The sequence below is a fragment of the Notamacropus eugenii genome, chromosome 7 (genome assembly GCF_028372415.1).
Source record: "Notamacropus eugenii isolate mMacEug1 chromosome 7, mMacEug1.pri_v2, whole genome shotgun sequence".
Classification (NCBI taxonomy): domain Eukaryota; kingdom Metazoa; phylum Chordata; class Mammalia; order Diprotodontia; family Macropodidae; genus Notamacropus; species Notamacropus eugenii.
The window spans coordinates 15773254-15788585 of record NC_092878.1 but is presented as its reverse complement, the minus strand read 5'-3'; the positions used below and the strand labels follow the sequence as shown (position 1 = coordinate 15788585).

The 15332-nt window shown below is 35.5% G+C and overlaps 1 pseudogene; it reads right to left on the bottom strand.

Annotated features, from left to right (window-relative positions):
* Positions 1-878: 878 nt before the first annotated feature.
* LOC140514985 (olfactory receptor 4L1-like) lies at positions 879-14408 on the bottom strand (annotated as a pseudogene).
* Positions 14409-15332: the final 924 nt, after the last annotated feature.

Below are 15332 nucleotides of genomic sequence, written 5' to 3'. Positions count from 1 at the left end.
GGGCTTAAAAATTCCCAGTGGTCTCTTAAGGCAAAATGCCTTCCACATCCAAAGAAAGAATTATGGAAGTTGATTGCAGAATGTAGCAGATCATTTTCTTTTGCATTTCATTTTGGTTTGTTTTATGATTTCTACCATTCATTTTCATTCTTCTATGCAACATGACTAAGGTGAAAATATGTCTCCTAGGAATGTACATGTAGAACCTATATAAAATTCTATGCAGTCTCAGGGAGGGAGGGGGAAAGCAGGGGGCAAAGAAGGTGAGAGAGGGGAAAATATCTAATTCATATGAAAGTTATTGTAGACCACTGAAAACAAGTAAAATGATGAGAAGGGGGATAATATGTGGCACAGTTATGACTCCAGTATTCTTTGTAAATGTTTTTACATATTCTTGGTCATAACACCTAAAATCTGTTTTGACATTCATGCACCATTTGGCAAATTCCACTCTTGGAATGAGTCTTTAAAGCATTCACTGTATCAAGCCTTTACCTGCCCTCCTCTATTCTTTGTCAAAGTGAAATTTGGCCAAATTTCAAATAATGGCAAAAATCGTAGAACCAAAGAGTTGAAAATATTTTAGAAATAATAAAGTGCACTTAATTATTTTCTATACAAATCTTTTCTGAACTCTTCTCCAATTTATAATTCCAAGATTAAGTTAAATTCCAGTTTTGGGGGGTTCTCAAAATTAGGGGAAAGTCAGGGACATATAAAATGGAAACACAAATTAAGCTATTAGTAGAATATTATCTGTAAATTGTTTTGAAAAAAAGATTGATTTTTATTTATAAAATATGCATAAAAATATATATGAAATTGGTCATTTTAAGAAATATTCCCTTGTATACAATAAAAAATTTCATCATCATTTAGAAGTTTGGCTTAGAGGAGATGTACTAGCTTCTGTATCGAATCATAGCTGCTTTCATCTCTTTACTCCTTAAACTATACATAATTGAATTCTGTAGAGGAGTGGTAACTGAGTAAAACACCGAAAGAAATTTATCTAATGAACAACTACTAACTGCCCATGCACATGTGAAGAGTATTGACCCAAAGGAAAGAGTTAAGACTGTGATATGAGCCGACAGTATAGACAGAGCTTTAGACTGTCCACTAGAGGAGTGATGCCAGATAGTAGCTAATATGACAATATAGGAGGCCAACAAAAGAATGAAGGTAATCAGGATAAAAGGCCCACCAAGTGAAACAACGAACAGTTACAGGACATAAATATCAGTGCAGGCAAGTTTCAATACCAGGGAAAAGTCACAAAAGACATCATCGATGACATTGGGGCCACAGAAGGGCAGACTCACCATAAAGGCCATTTGGCTCATAGTATGCACAAAGCCAACCGTTTATGACAGCAGCACACTTCCTACCAGAATTCGATGGTTCATGATAGTAGTATAATGGAAGGGCTTACATATCTTTTAACTGAGTTTTTAAAATTCTTTTCAGTGTTAAGCAATCACTTTCATATATCTTAATTTTTTTTTCCACTCCCTTCTCCTAATTCCCCACTCCCTCCCTGAGACAGCATGCAATCTTATGTAGGTTCTAGTCATCCATTCCTATTAAATGAATGTTACATAGAGGAATCAAAAGGAAAGGGAGAAACCATAACACTAAACAAAATGTAATACAAAAGGAAATAATCTGTTTCTATCTGCGATTCAATTCCATAATTCCTTCTCTGTATGTGGAAGGCATTTTGCCTCAAGAGTCTATTGGAAATATTTTAAGTCTATGCTTTTCAATGAAATACTAAGTCTACCAGAAAATAATCCTCACATGGTGTGGTTGTTGCTGTGTACAAAGTTCTGGTTGTGCTCCTTTCACTTAGCCTCAGTTCATGTAAGCCTTTCCAGCCATCTCTGAAGTCTTCTTATTTATGATTTCTGATAGCACAGTAGTATTCCATTACATTTATATACTACAACTTGTTCAGCCATTCCCGAATTGATGGACATCACCTTGATTTCCAGTTTTTGGCCACCACAAAGAGAAAGGCTATAAATAATTCTGTGCATGTGGGACCTTCTTCCATTTCTATGACCTCTTGTGGATAAAGTCCGAGAAGTGGTATTGCTGGGTCAATGAATATACACATTTTTGTAGCCCTTTTGGCATTGCTCCAAATTGCTCTCAAGAAGGGTTGTATCAGCTCACAGCTCCACCAACAATGAATTCATGTCAGAACTCTTCCACACCGTCTACAATATGTATCATCTTCTCGTTTTGTCATGTTAGCCAATCTAATAGGCGGGATGTGGGACGTCAGAGTTGGTTTGATTTGTATCTCTCTAATCAATAGTGATTTAGAGCATTTTTCCATATGATTATAGATAGATTGGATTTCTTCCTCTAAAAATTCCCTGTTCATATTCTTTGACCCTTTATCAATTGGGGAATGACTTGTATTCTTCTACATTTGACCTATTTCACCATATATTTTAGAAATGAAGCATTTACAACAGACACTATTTGCAAAAAGCCCAGTTTTCTGCTTCCCTCCTAAACTTGGGTTCATTAGATTTGTTTGTGCAAAGATTTTTCAATTTAATGTTATCAAAATTATTCATTTTGGACTTCAAAATTTTCTCTGTCTCTTGTTGGGTTATAAATATCTCCATTATCTATAAGTCTGACACATACACAATTCCTTGCTCATCTAATTTGTTTACGGTGTCAATATTTATACCTAGATCATTTATCCATTTAGATTTTATTCTTGTGTATGGTGCCAGGCATTGGTCTATGCCCAATTTCTGCCATACTGTTATACAGCATTCCCAGCAATTATTGTCAAACAGTGAGATCTTATCCCAGAAACTTTAGTCCTTTGGTTTATCATACACTGGATTGCTACATGCATTAACTACTGTGTCTTGAACCTAATCTACTAGTCTACTCCTCTGTTTCTTAGCCAGTACCAAGTGGTTTTCATGATTTCTGCTTTATAATAAAATTTGAGATCTGGTAGGGCTAGACCACCTTTTCCAGCATTTCTTTTCATTACTTTCCTTGGTATTTTGGACCTTTTGTTCTTCCAGATGAATTTTGATATTAGTTTTTCTAGCTCTAGAAAATAATTATCTGGTAATTTGATTTGTATGGCATTGAATAAGTAAATTAATTTAGATAGAATTGTCATTTTTATTATATTAGCTCAACATACCCAAGAGCAACTGATGTTTTTCCACATACTTAGATCTGACTCTATTTGTGCTAAAAATGTTTGGTAATTGTTTTCATATAATCCCTGGATTTATTTTGGTAGGTAGACTCCCAGATATTTTATAGTGTCCAAAGGAGCTTTAAATGGGATTTTTCTTTCTATCTCTTGCTATTGGACTTCGTTAGTAATGTATGAAAATGCAGAAGATTTATGTGGGTTTATTTTGTAACCTGAAAATTTGTCAAAGTTGTTTATTATTTCAAGCAGTTTTTTACTTGATTCTCTGGGATTCTCTAAGTATGTCATCTTATCATCCACAAAGAATCATAATTAAGTTTCTTTTGTCCATATTCTAATTCCTTCAATTTCTTGTTCGTTTCTTATTTCTACAGCTAACATTACTAATATCATACTGAATGACAGTTGTGTTAATGGATGTACTTGTTTCACCCCTGATCTTATTGGAAATGCATCTAGCTCATTCCTATTCCATATAATGCTTGATGATGTTTTAAAGTAGATACTACTCATTGTTTTGTGGAAAGTTCCATTTATTCTTATGCATTCCAATGTTTTCAAACGGATAGGTGTTGTATTTTGTCAAAAGCTCTATCTGCTTCTATTGAGATAATTATGTGGTTTCTGTTAGTTTTGTTGTTGATATGATCAATAATGTTAATTGTTTTTCTAATATTGGACCAGCACTTTACTCTTGGTATAAATTCTACCTTATCATAATGTATTATTATCATGATATATTGCTGTATTCTTTTTGCCAATGTCTTCTTTAAAATTTTTGCCTCTATACTCATGAGAGAAATTGGTCTAAAATTTTCTTTATCTGCTTTGGCTCTTTCTGGTTTAGGTATCAGAGCCATATTTGTATCACAAAAAGAATTTGGCAGGACTCCTTTAGCTATTTTCCCAAATTGTCTGTATAGCATTGGAATTAATACTTCTTTAAATGTTTGAGAGAAGTCACTTTTAAATCCGTTTGACCTTGGAGGTTATTTTCCAGAGAGTTCATTGATAGTTTGTTTAATTTCCTTTTCTGCAGTGGGGTTATATAAGTACTCAGATTCCTCTTCTGTTAATCTGGGCAATTTGTATTTCTAAGTTTTTAAATTTTTTTCATTTATTATTGTATTTGTTTTCAATATTCTACACTCACTTCCATACAACTTAGATTTTTCCTCTTTCCTGCTCCCACCCCTCTGCTTAGTTTTTTGGTAGTGATTCTAGAACACTGAAAAAAAGTAAAATTCAGTAAAAAAAAAAGAAAAAGAAAAAGACCAAATTACCAATATGAAAAGTGAAAAGGTTGAACTCAACACCAAAGAGGAGGAAATTAAAGCAATAATTAGAAATTTGCCAAACTGTATGCCCATAAATTGGACAATATCAATGAGAGGGATAATAATTTAAAAAAATATATAAATTGCCCACATAAACAGAAGAGGAAATTGAGTAGATGGATTTACAAGTGAATTCTATCAAACACTTAAAGAACAGTTAATTCCAAACCAATATAGACTATTGGGATAATTACCGAGGAAAGAATCCTCCCAAATCCTTTTTATGATAAAAATATGGTTGTCATACCTAAGTCAGGAAGAGCTAAAACAGAGAAATAAAATTATAGGTCAATTTCTCTAATGAATACAGATGTAAAAATATTGAAGAACATAGTGCCAGAAAGAATACAGCTACTTATCAAGAGAAAAATTCAGTATAATCAGGTAGGATTTATATCAGGAACACAGGGCTCGTTCAACATTAGAAAGATTATTAGAATTATTGATCATATGAACAACAAAACTAACAGAAACCATATGATTGTTTCAATAGAAACAGAAAAAGCTTTTGACAAAATAAAATACCTATTTCCTATTAAAACACTTGAATGCCTAAGAATAAATGGAACTTTCCATAAAACAATGAGCAGTATCTACCTAAACCCATCAGTAAGCATCATATGCAATGGTGACAAGCTAGATGCATTTCCATAACATCAGGGGTGAAACAAACATGTCTATTATCCCCGATGTTATTCAATATGGTATTAGAAATGCTAGCTGTAGCAATAAGAAAAGAAAAAGAAATTGAAGGAATTAAACTAGGCAAAGAAGAAACTAAGTTAGCACTCTGCGGATGATACGATGATATACTTACAGAATCCCAGAGAATCAAGTAAAAATTTACTTGAAACGATAAGCAAATTTATCAAAGTTGCAAGTTAGAAAACGAACTCACATCAATCATCTGCATTTCTCTATGTTACTAACAACCCTAACAGCAAGAGATAGAAAGAGAAATCCCTTTTTTAAAATTAATTTATTTATTTAACTTTTAACATTCATTTTAACAAAATTTTGGGTTCCAAATTTTCTCCCCTTTTGTCCCCTCCCCCCCCAAACACCAAGCATTCTAATTGCCCCTATGATCAATCTGCTCTCTCTTCTATCATCCCTCTCTGCCCTTGTTTCCATCTTCTCTTTTGTCCTGTAGGGCCAGATAACTTTCTATACCACTTTCCCTGTATTTCTTATTTCCTAGTGGCAAGAACATTACTCGACAGTTGTTCCTAACACTTTGAGTTCCAACTTCTTTACCTCACTCCCTCCCCACCCCTTCCCTTTGGAGGGCAAGCAATTCAATATAGGTCAAATCTGTGTAGTTTTGCAAATGACTTCCATAACAGTTGTGTTGTATAAGACTAACTATATTTCCCTCCATCCTATCCTGTCCCCCATTACTTCTATTCTCTTTTGATCCTGTCCCTCCGCATGAGTGTCGACCTCAAATTGCTCCCTCCTCCTCGTGTTCTCCCTTCCATCATCCCCCCCACCCTGCTTATCCCCTTATCCCCCACTTTCCTGTATAGTAAGATAGGTTTTCATACCAAAATGAGTGAGCATTTTATTCCTTCCTTTAGTGGAATGTTATGAGAGTAAGCTTCATGTTTTTCTCTCACCTCCTCTCTTTATCCCTCCACTAATAAGTCTTTTGCTTGCCTCTTTTATGAGAGATAATTTGCCCCATTCCATTTCTCCCTTTCTCCTTCCAATATATTTCTCTCTCACTGCTTGATTTCATTTTTTTAAGATATGAGCCCATCCTCTTCAATTCACTCTGTGCACTCTGTCTCTGTGTGTGTGTGCGTGTGTGCATGTGTGTGTGTGTGTGTGTGTAATCCCACCCAGTACCCAGATACTGAAAAGTTTCAAGAGTTACAAATATTGTCTTTCCATGTAGGAATGGAAACAGTTCAACTTTAGTAAAGTCCCTTATGACTTCTTGTTGCTTTTACTTTTTCAGTCTTCTCTTCATTCTTGTGTTTGAAAGTCAAATTTTCTTTTCAGCTCTGGTCTTTTCATCAAGAATGCTTGAAATTCCTCTATTTCATTGAAAGACCAACTTTTCCTCTGAAGTATTATACTCAGTTTTGCTGGGTAGGTGATTCTTGGTTTTAGTCCTAGTTCCTTTGACTTCTGGAATATCCTATTCCATGCCCTTCGATCCCTTAATGTAGAAGTTGCTAGATCTTGTGTTATCCTGATTGTATTTCCACAGTACTTGAATTGTTTCTTTCTAGCTGCTTGCAATATTTTCTCCTTGACCTGGGAACTCTGGAATTTGGCCACAATGTTCCTAGGAGTTTCTCTTTTTGGATCTCTTTCAGGCGGTGTTCTGTGGATTCCTTCAATATTTATTTTGCCCTCTGTTTCTAGAATCTCAGGGCAGTTTTCCTTGATAATTTCATGAAAGATGATGTCTAGCCTCTTTTTTTGATCATGGCTTTCAGGTAGTCCCATAATTTTTAAATTATCTCTCCTGGATCTATTTTCCAGGTCAGTTGTTTTTCCAATGAGATATTTCACATTATCTTCCATTTTTTCATTCTTTTCGTTTTGTTTTGTGATTTCTTGGTTTCTCATAAAGTCATTAGCCTCCATCTGTTCCATTCTAATTTTGAAAGAACTATTTTCTTCAGTGAGCTTTTGAATCTCCTTTTCCATTTGGCTGATTCTGCTTTTGAAAGCATTCTTCTCCTCATTGGCTTTTTGAACCTCTTTTGCCAATTGAGTTAGCCTATTTTTCAAGGTGTTATTTTCTTCAGCATTTTTTTGGGTCTCCTTTAGCAGGGTGCTGACCTGCTGTTCATGCTTTGATTGCATGTCTCTCATTTCTCTTCACAGCTTTTCCTTCACCTCTCTAACTTGATTTTCAAAATCCTTTTTGAGCTCTTCCATGGCCTGAGCCCATTGAATGGGCTGGGATATAGAAGCCTTGACTTCTGTGTCTTTGCCTGATGGTAAACATTGTTCTTCCTCATCAGAAAGGAAGGGAGGAATGCCTGTTCACTAAGAAAGTAACCTTCTATACTCTTATTTCTTTTCCCTTTTCTGGGCATTTTCCCAGCCAGTGTCTTGACTTCTGAATATTCTCTTCACACCCACTTCGCCTTCTGATCCTCCCAGCCAGCGCTTGGTGTCTGAGATTCAAATGCTGCTTTCCAGCCTCAGGGCTTTTGGCGGGGGCAGGGCTGCTGTTCAGTGTGAGATTAAGTTCAGGTGCTCAGGTGGGGGCAGGGCCACCTCTCGGGCTCAGCTCCCTCAGGGGGTTTATGCAGAGACCTTCAACAATGGATCCAGGCTCCTGTCTGCTTTGGGAGCCCTGGTCTGCTCCCACCTCTGCTTCTGCCTCCTGAGGAGGTCTGAGTTATGGGGGCACCCCTCTCCCCTCTTGACCTGCCAAAGAGACCCTCTCACCAACCCCCGTCACCAGTGGGTGGAGGGATCAGCACAGCTGCTGGAGATCCTGTCCGTGAAGCCCACTTGGATCTGCTCATCTCGGTGCTGTGGTCGCGGCAGGGCTGTACTTGCCTCCCAGTCCATGGCTCCCAGTCTGCAGCCCAAAGGACCTTTTGCAAGAGGTTTGCAGGTCCCTGGAACAGAAATCTCCTTCGCTCCAATGTTCTGTGGCCTCTGGTCCTGCAGATTTCGCAGTGAGTTGCTATTTACAGATGTTCTATGGGTTGTCGGTTCGGAGCTATGTGTATGTGCGTCTTTCTACTCTGCCATCTTGGCTCCCCCCCCCCCCCCCGAGAAATCCCTTTTAAAGCTATGGTAGACACTATAAAATATCTGGGAGTCTACCTGCCAAAACAAATCCAGGGATTATATGAACACAATTACAAAACACTTTTCGCACAGGTAAAGTCAGGTGGAAAACATCAGTTTCTGAAGGATAGACTGAGCTAATATAATAAAAATGACAATTCTACCTAAATTAATTTACTTAATCAGTGCCATACCTATCAAACTGACAGTTAACTATTTTCTAGAGCTAGAAAATATAATACCATAATTCACCTTCAAGAACAAAAGGTTCAGAATATCAAGGAAACTAATGAAAAGAATTGTTAGGGAAGGTGACCTAGCTCTTCAAAATTTCAAATTGTGTTATTAAGCAGTAATTTTCAAAACCACTTGGTATTGGCTAAGAAATAGTAGGGTAGACCAGTGGAATAGGTTAGGTACTCAAGACAGAGTAGTCAAGGAATATAGCAATCTACTCCTCAGTAAACCCAGGGTACCAGCTTCTGTTATAAGAACTCAGTGTTTGACAAAAATTTCAAGGAATACTGGATAACTGTGTGGCAGAAACTATGATAGACCAGTGCCTGACACCGTACACAAAAATAAAATCCAAATGGGTACATGATCTAGGCATAAAGATTGATACTATAAAAAAATTAGTGGAGCAAGGAATAGTGTATCCATCAGATTTATGGAAAAGGGAAGGATTTTTTACTAAACAAGAGATAGAATACATTGTGAAGTACAAAATGGATAATTTTGATTACATCAAATTGGAAAGTTTTTGCATAAACTTTATCAATGAAACCAAGATTAGGAGGGAAGCAGAAAACTAGGAAAGAATTTTTTCATTTAATGTCTGTGATAACAGTCTCACTTCTAAAATATATAGAGAACTGAGCCAAATGTACAAGAATACAAGTCATTCTCTAATTGATAAATGGTCAAAGGATGTGAACAGGGAGTTTTCAGAGGAAGCAATTAAAACTTTCTGTAACTATATGAAATAATGCTCTAAACCATTGATTGATTAGAGAGATGCAAATCCAAACAATTCTGAGACACCACATTACACTTGTCAGATTGGGTAACACAATAAAACTGGAAGATGATAAATGTTAGAGAAGATGTGGGAGTGGTGGAAAACTAATTCTTTTTTGATGGAGCTGTGGGTTGATCCAACATTCCTGGAGAACAATTTGGAACTATGCCCAAAGGGCTGCAAAAATGTGCATACCCTTTGACCCAACAATACAGCTTCTAGGACTGTATCCTCATGAGATCATAAAAATGGGAAAGATTTCCACATGCACAATAATATTTATAATAGCTGTCTTTGTCGTGGCCAAAAACTGGAAATCAAGGGGATGTCCGTCAATTTGGTACTGACTGAATAAATTGTGGTATATGAATGTAATGGAATACTATTTTGCTATAAGAAATGATGAACAAGCAGACTTCAGAGAGGCCTGGAAAGTCTTACATGAAGTGATGCTGAGTGAAAGGAGCAGAACCAGGAGAACTTTGAACATAGCAACAATCACAGTGTGTGAGGATTTTTTTTCTGGTAAACTTAGTACTTCATTTCAATGCAAGGACTTAAGAAATTCCCAATGATCTCTTAAGTCAAAATGCCTTCCACATCCAGAGAAAGAACTATGAAAATCAATTGTAGAATGAAGCAGATCATTTTCTTTTCTATTATGTTTTGATTTGTTTTTTTATTTCTCCCATTCATTTTTATTCTTCTACGCAACATGACGAAAGTGACAATGTAATTAATAGTAACATATGTAAAACCTATATAAAAAGGTTTGCTGTCTCAGGGAAGGAGTGGAGAGGTAGGGGGAAAGGATGATGAGGGAGGGGACAAAATCTAAGTTAAATGGAAGTCATTATTGAACACTGAAAATAAATAAAAAGTGACTTAATCCTGTTTGCCTCAGCCCTTCATGTGTAAAGTGAACAGGAGAAGGAAATGGCAAACCACTCTAATAACATTTTCAAGAGGACTCCAAATGGAGTCAGGAAGAGTCAGACAACTGAGATGACTAAACAACTCTTGACAATATATAATAAATGAATATGACTTGTATCATTTTTTGGGTAAAGAAATATCTTAGTTTCTACCATCTTAAAAAAAAAAAACTTCTTTTAACAATATCAAGTTCTCAAGTTATCATTCTATATGTCTCCTATGTTTTATATCCAAAATACCAGGAAAATCTCTTTACATATTTGCTTCCCTTTCCTCTCCTTATTTATTTATCTCCTCTGAAATCTGACTACTTACCACATCATTCAACTGGCTTTCTCCAAAGGTTACAATTTCCCTTAATTACCAAATTTGAGATAGTTTTTCTTCAGTTCTCAAGCTTTTCAATCTTTCTCAAGCATTTCATACTGTTAACTGTACTCTACTCTTGGAATCTCATTTCTTTTTTCATGATCTCTCTCTCTCTCTCTCTCTCTCTCTCTCTCTCTCTCTCTCTCTCTCTCTCTCTCTCTCTCCCTCCCTCCCTCCCTCCCTCCCTCCCTCCCTCCCTGTCTGTCTGTCTGTGTCTCTCTCTCTCTCTCTCTCTCTCTCTCTCTCTCTCTTCTCTCCCTCTTAGTGCACTTCAAACCGAAATGCTTTTTTAGAATCTCCTTAACTGCTTAATTTAGCCATATCACACCCTTAACTGTTAGTGGACTCAACTGTGCCCCCTCACAATTTGAATTCAACCTATCTTTTAATCCTTTTTGTAAAATACTTTCTTTGCCACGCTTTGCAATACAGATAGCCCTTGTTACCATTATTCACATGAGACACTCTGTTTCTCAAATCTATCACTTTATCCTGGTTATCCTCCTCTCCTAAAACACATTCTTTATTCATCTCCACTACTTAGAAGTAATTTGGTTCCTGGAGAATTTGTTTAAGTGCTACTTTTTACCCCAATCCTTTCTGTAACTTCCCTCCTGAAAGACTTATTAGCACCTACATCATTCTATTTTGCATATAAGTACGTATATACATGCAATCTCCAAGATCAAAACAAAACAAAACAAAACACTTTTTCTGGATGCTCCTTAACCCCTGCTCCTTTCGTCAGGTAGTTATTTTCAATATATAACGTAAGTAGTTTGGGAATACATCGATGTTTGCATATGGTCTGCGCTGATGATTCTTTAAATACAAACACTGGATTTTGCTTTTATTTGTATTCTTAGTTCTTTGCAGGGTATGAAATAAGTAGTTGGAGCTTATAATTATTTATTGACTATAAACTGACTCCAGTATCTTCCTACCATGTATTCTGATGACGCTGGTGACCTTGTTTTTCCTTGAACAAGACATGAATTTTAATTGGTTATCAGTGATTCCTGGAATTTTCTCCCTCCTCATCATCCTCTCCTGGCTTCCTTTAAGTCTCATTTAAATCTCCACATTCCACAGAAAAACCTTTCCTGAGCTCCGTTAATACTAACACCTTCCCTCTTATATATTCTCCAATATATAATTTATATAGTTTTTATACACAGTTGTTTATATAATGTCTCCACAGTTTTGTGGCTTTCTTGAGAGTAAAGACTGTCTTAAAAATACTCTATCACCAGCGCTTATAGCAAAGTCAGTGATACATAGTCAATACTAAATTAATGCTTGTTGGATTGATTTGAGATATTCATAGAGATGTGCATTTCTCCAAATATTATGGAAACTAGTTTGAAATTATGAAAAGTGATTAAAACATCTATGCCCTTTTATCTACAGATTCTTCTACTAGCTATATGCCCTCAATGAGGCACTGAACACAAAGAGACTTCATACATGTGTACACCATAATATTTATAGCAATATTTCTTTTGATGTTATTGTAGCAAAGAGTCATACACAAAATATATACCCATTGATAGGGGAATGGCTAAACAAATTGTAATGCATAAGTGTAATAAAATATTCATGAGTCATAAGAAACAATGGTGTTTGTGACCAAACAAAAGTATGTTAAAATTTCTGGGAATTAATGCAAAGTGAAATAAGCAAGAGCCAGGAAAATAATGACAATAATTTTAAGGGAAGCAACAATAAACTGAGTATTGGGAATTTTTTTTTTAACTGATTGATCCAAAGAAGAAATATGTGAAAACACATCCTGCCACACTTTTTTTTGACTGTACAGGTACTATACATTACAGATGATACTGGAATTTCTTTCCATGAGATGATTTTATTTCATTTCTTTCTTTTAAAAAGTATTGTTTGTTTTAAGTGATAATATTCTGGGAACGAACAGGGAAAGAAGATAGGGGGAAACTCTAGGCAATGTAAAAGCAAAAGGCATGAATAAAATTATTTGAAAAATAAAGATTCATTAATAGCTCCAAAATTCAGCTTTCCGAATATGCTCACTGATTATTTTAGATTGAATTTTCCCCTTTTAAGTTGGCTATAATGACATCCTGCACTGTAGAAACAAGATGACCTGAAAACTGCACCAGTGGTTGTTATTTTTTAGTTACTTAGGTTTTACACTTTTTTCAGAGTTATATGTGCATGTGTGTGTGTTTCATGTCAATAAGTGTTTGCAATTGTATGCATATGACCCTATCTGAACACTTGAACAGAGATCTATATATGATCTTTATGTGAAATAAGTTTAACTGCCCTATGGACTCTGAGCTTTACACTGTATAATATAAATCAGTGGCCTGGTTAGTACTCAGTTACTCTCTGTAAAGTTATGAAGGCATCTTTGGTGCTAGCACCTGAAATATTTTTTGGCATTCATGGATAATTTGGTGAATTCCGTTCCTGGATTGAATATCTAAGTAATTATTAAATTAATCCCAAGATATGTTTCAGCTGTTATCAAAAGATAGTAGAACTTGAGTATGGAAGGAGTTACAGAAATGAATAAGTTGTAGACATAATTTTCTATATAGATTTTCCTGAAGTCTTCTATAATTTATGATTTTTAGATTTGATTAAATTTCGGCTATGGAGGTCTCCAAATTAAGTAAAATTTTCAGATGCACAAAAACAGGCAGAAAAGAAAACATAAAACATTTCTGGCATATTATTTCAGCACTGTTTTGAAAATACGACTAATTTTTATTAGTAAAGTCTATGCTTACGTACATATATGTAAAATATTTGTTCATTCTGAGAGTTATCATCTGGAGTGACAATAAAAATTTGACAATCATATCATCACTTAGAAGGGTGGATTGGATGTGATGTGTCAGCTTCTGAGTGGAATTATATCTGTTTTCATCTACTGATTCATCAAGTTAGAGATAAATGTATTCAGAGAGGCGTGATAGCTGAGTACATCAGTGACAAAAATTTGTCTAATGATTAGCTACTAAGTGGCCAAGCAGACATTAAGATGACACATCCAAAGAAAGGAGTTCCGACATTAGCAGTTAGTATAGACAGAGTCTTAAATAGTCCACTAGAGGAACACTGTCTGACGTTGACTAATATTACACTACAGAATATGAGCAAAAGAATGAATGAGATCAGGGAGAGTAATCCACTGTCATCAATGACAAGCACCTCTAGGACATAGATGTCAGTGCAGGCAAGTTTCAACAACAGGTGAAGATCACACAAAAAAGAAATTATCAGTCATTTTGGGGCCACAGAAGGACAGACACTCCATAAAGGCCATAAGGCTCATAGTGTGCACATAGCAAACCATCCCTGAGAAGAGCACACTTCCTAGCAGAATTTGAGGATTCATGATAGTCATATAGTGGAGGGGTTACTATTGCAATATATACAGCCATCACTATGAGAAGAGTCATCTTACTACCTCCCAAGAGATGAGCTAGAAACATTTGTATAATGCAGTCCCACAAAGAAGTACATTTATTTTTCTCTATGAAGAAGTCTATGATCATCTAAATGATAGTAACAGTATAAAGAGTCATGTCATGGAATGAGAATGAGGCCAGGAGAAAGTACACGGAAGCCAGTGCAGGTGGGAGTCACAAGTAACTATAGGCATAATGAGACAATTTCCAGCCAAGACTGATGTATAGGCAAGGGAGAAGTTCACAAAAAAGAAAATTTCAAGCTCCTGATTATTGCTGAGTCCTAACAAAATGAATTCATTTAACATAGTTACACTTCATCTTCACCTACATGATATATTTTGAGCAATCAGAACTTCTTTGTAGGGAAGAAAATCTAAAAGGAGTTACAATTTTAGGTGAGTGTTTTTGAGTATAAAGAAAATGAAAACAAATCAAACATCAAAAAGGGATGATTTTGAATTCTGAAGCATCTATGAAGCACTTTAGGGAAGTGATTCAGTCTTTATCAATATCTTTCCTCAGATATATCCTTAATAATCACAGAGAGAACAAAGAGAGATGTCATGAAAGTACTTACCAATAAAGGAGTCGCAATTTTACTGAACATATCAATGTAACAGGTTGGTGTGAGAGGTAGATAGTAAATTTCATGGTCTACGGTAAATTTATTTTAGGTGATGATATGCATTCATGACAAAGCATACAATTTTTTTAAAAAAGCATGACATTGATATTGTTACACTGAACAATAGGAAGCAAGAGTTCACAGACAGGAATGACTACTGTTATTTGGAGAACATGAGGAATCGGTCTACTAAAAAGTACACTATGTATTCAATAAACCCTTTCAGATCGGAACTAAACTATCACTAAGAGAAGCAAAAGAGAAAAAAATCCTGACTTAATGATTAACTCCAAATCATTCATGATTTTCTTCCTAATTAAATTTCTCAGTTTTTATTAGATTGAATTGAGACTTGGCATGTGAAGTCCAATAAATCTAAAGAAAATTATATTTTCTCTATTCATGAGGAACATCTAGTACTCTGCTACATTCCCACTTTAACTTTCAGATTTTCCTTTATAGTATTTCAAAACATTTTTGTCATGTGTTACTCTAAGGTATTGACTTTCTCTGTCCTTAACTAATGTCTTGTAAATTCCTTTTGTTTCTAACTCTTTGGTATCCCTTGAATCTTTCTCCTCTTCTCCACTCACACTATTATTTA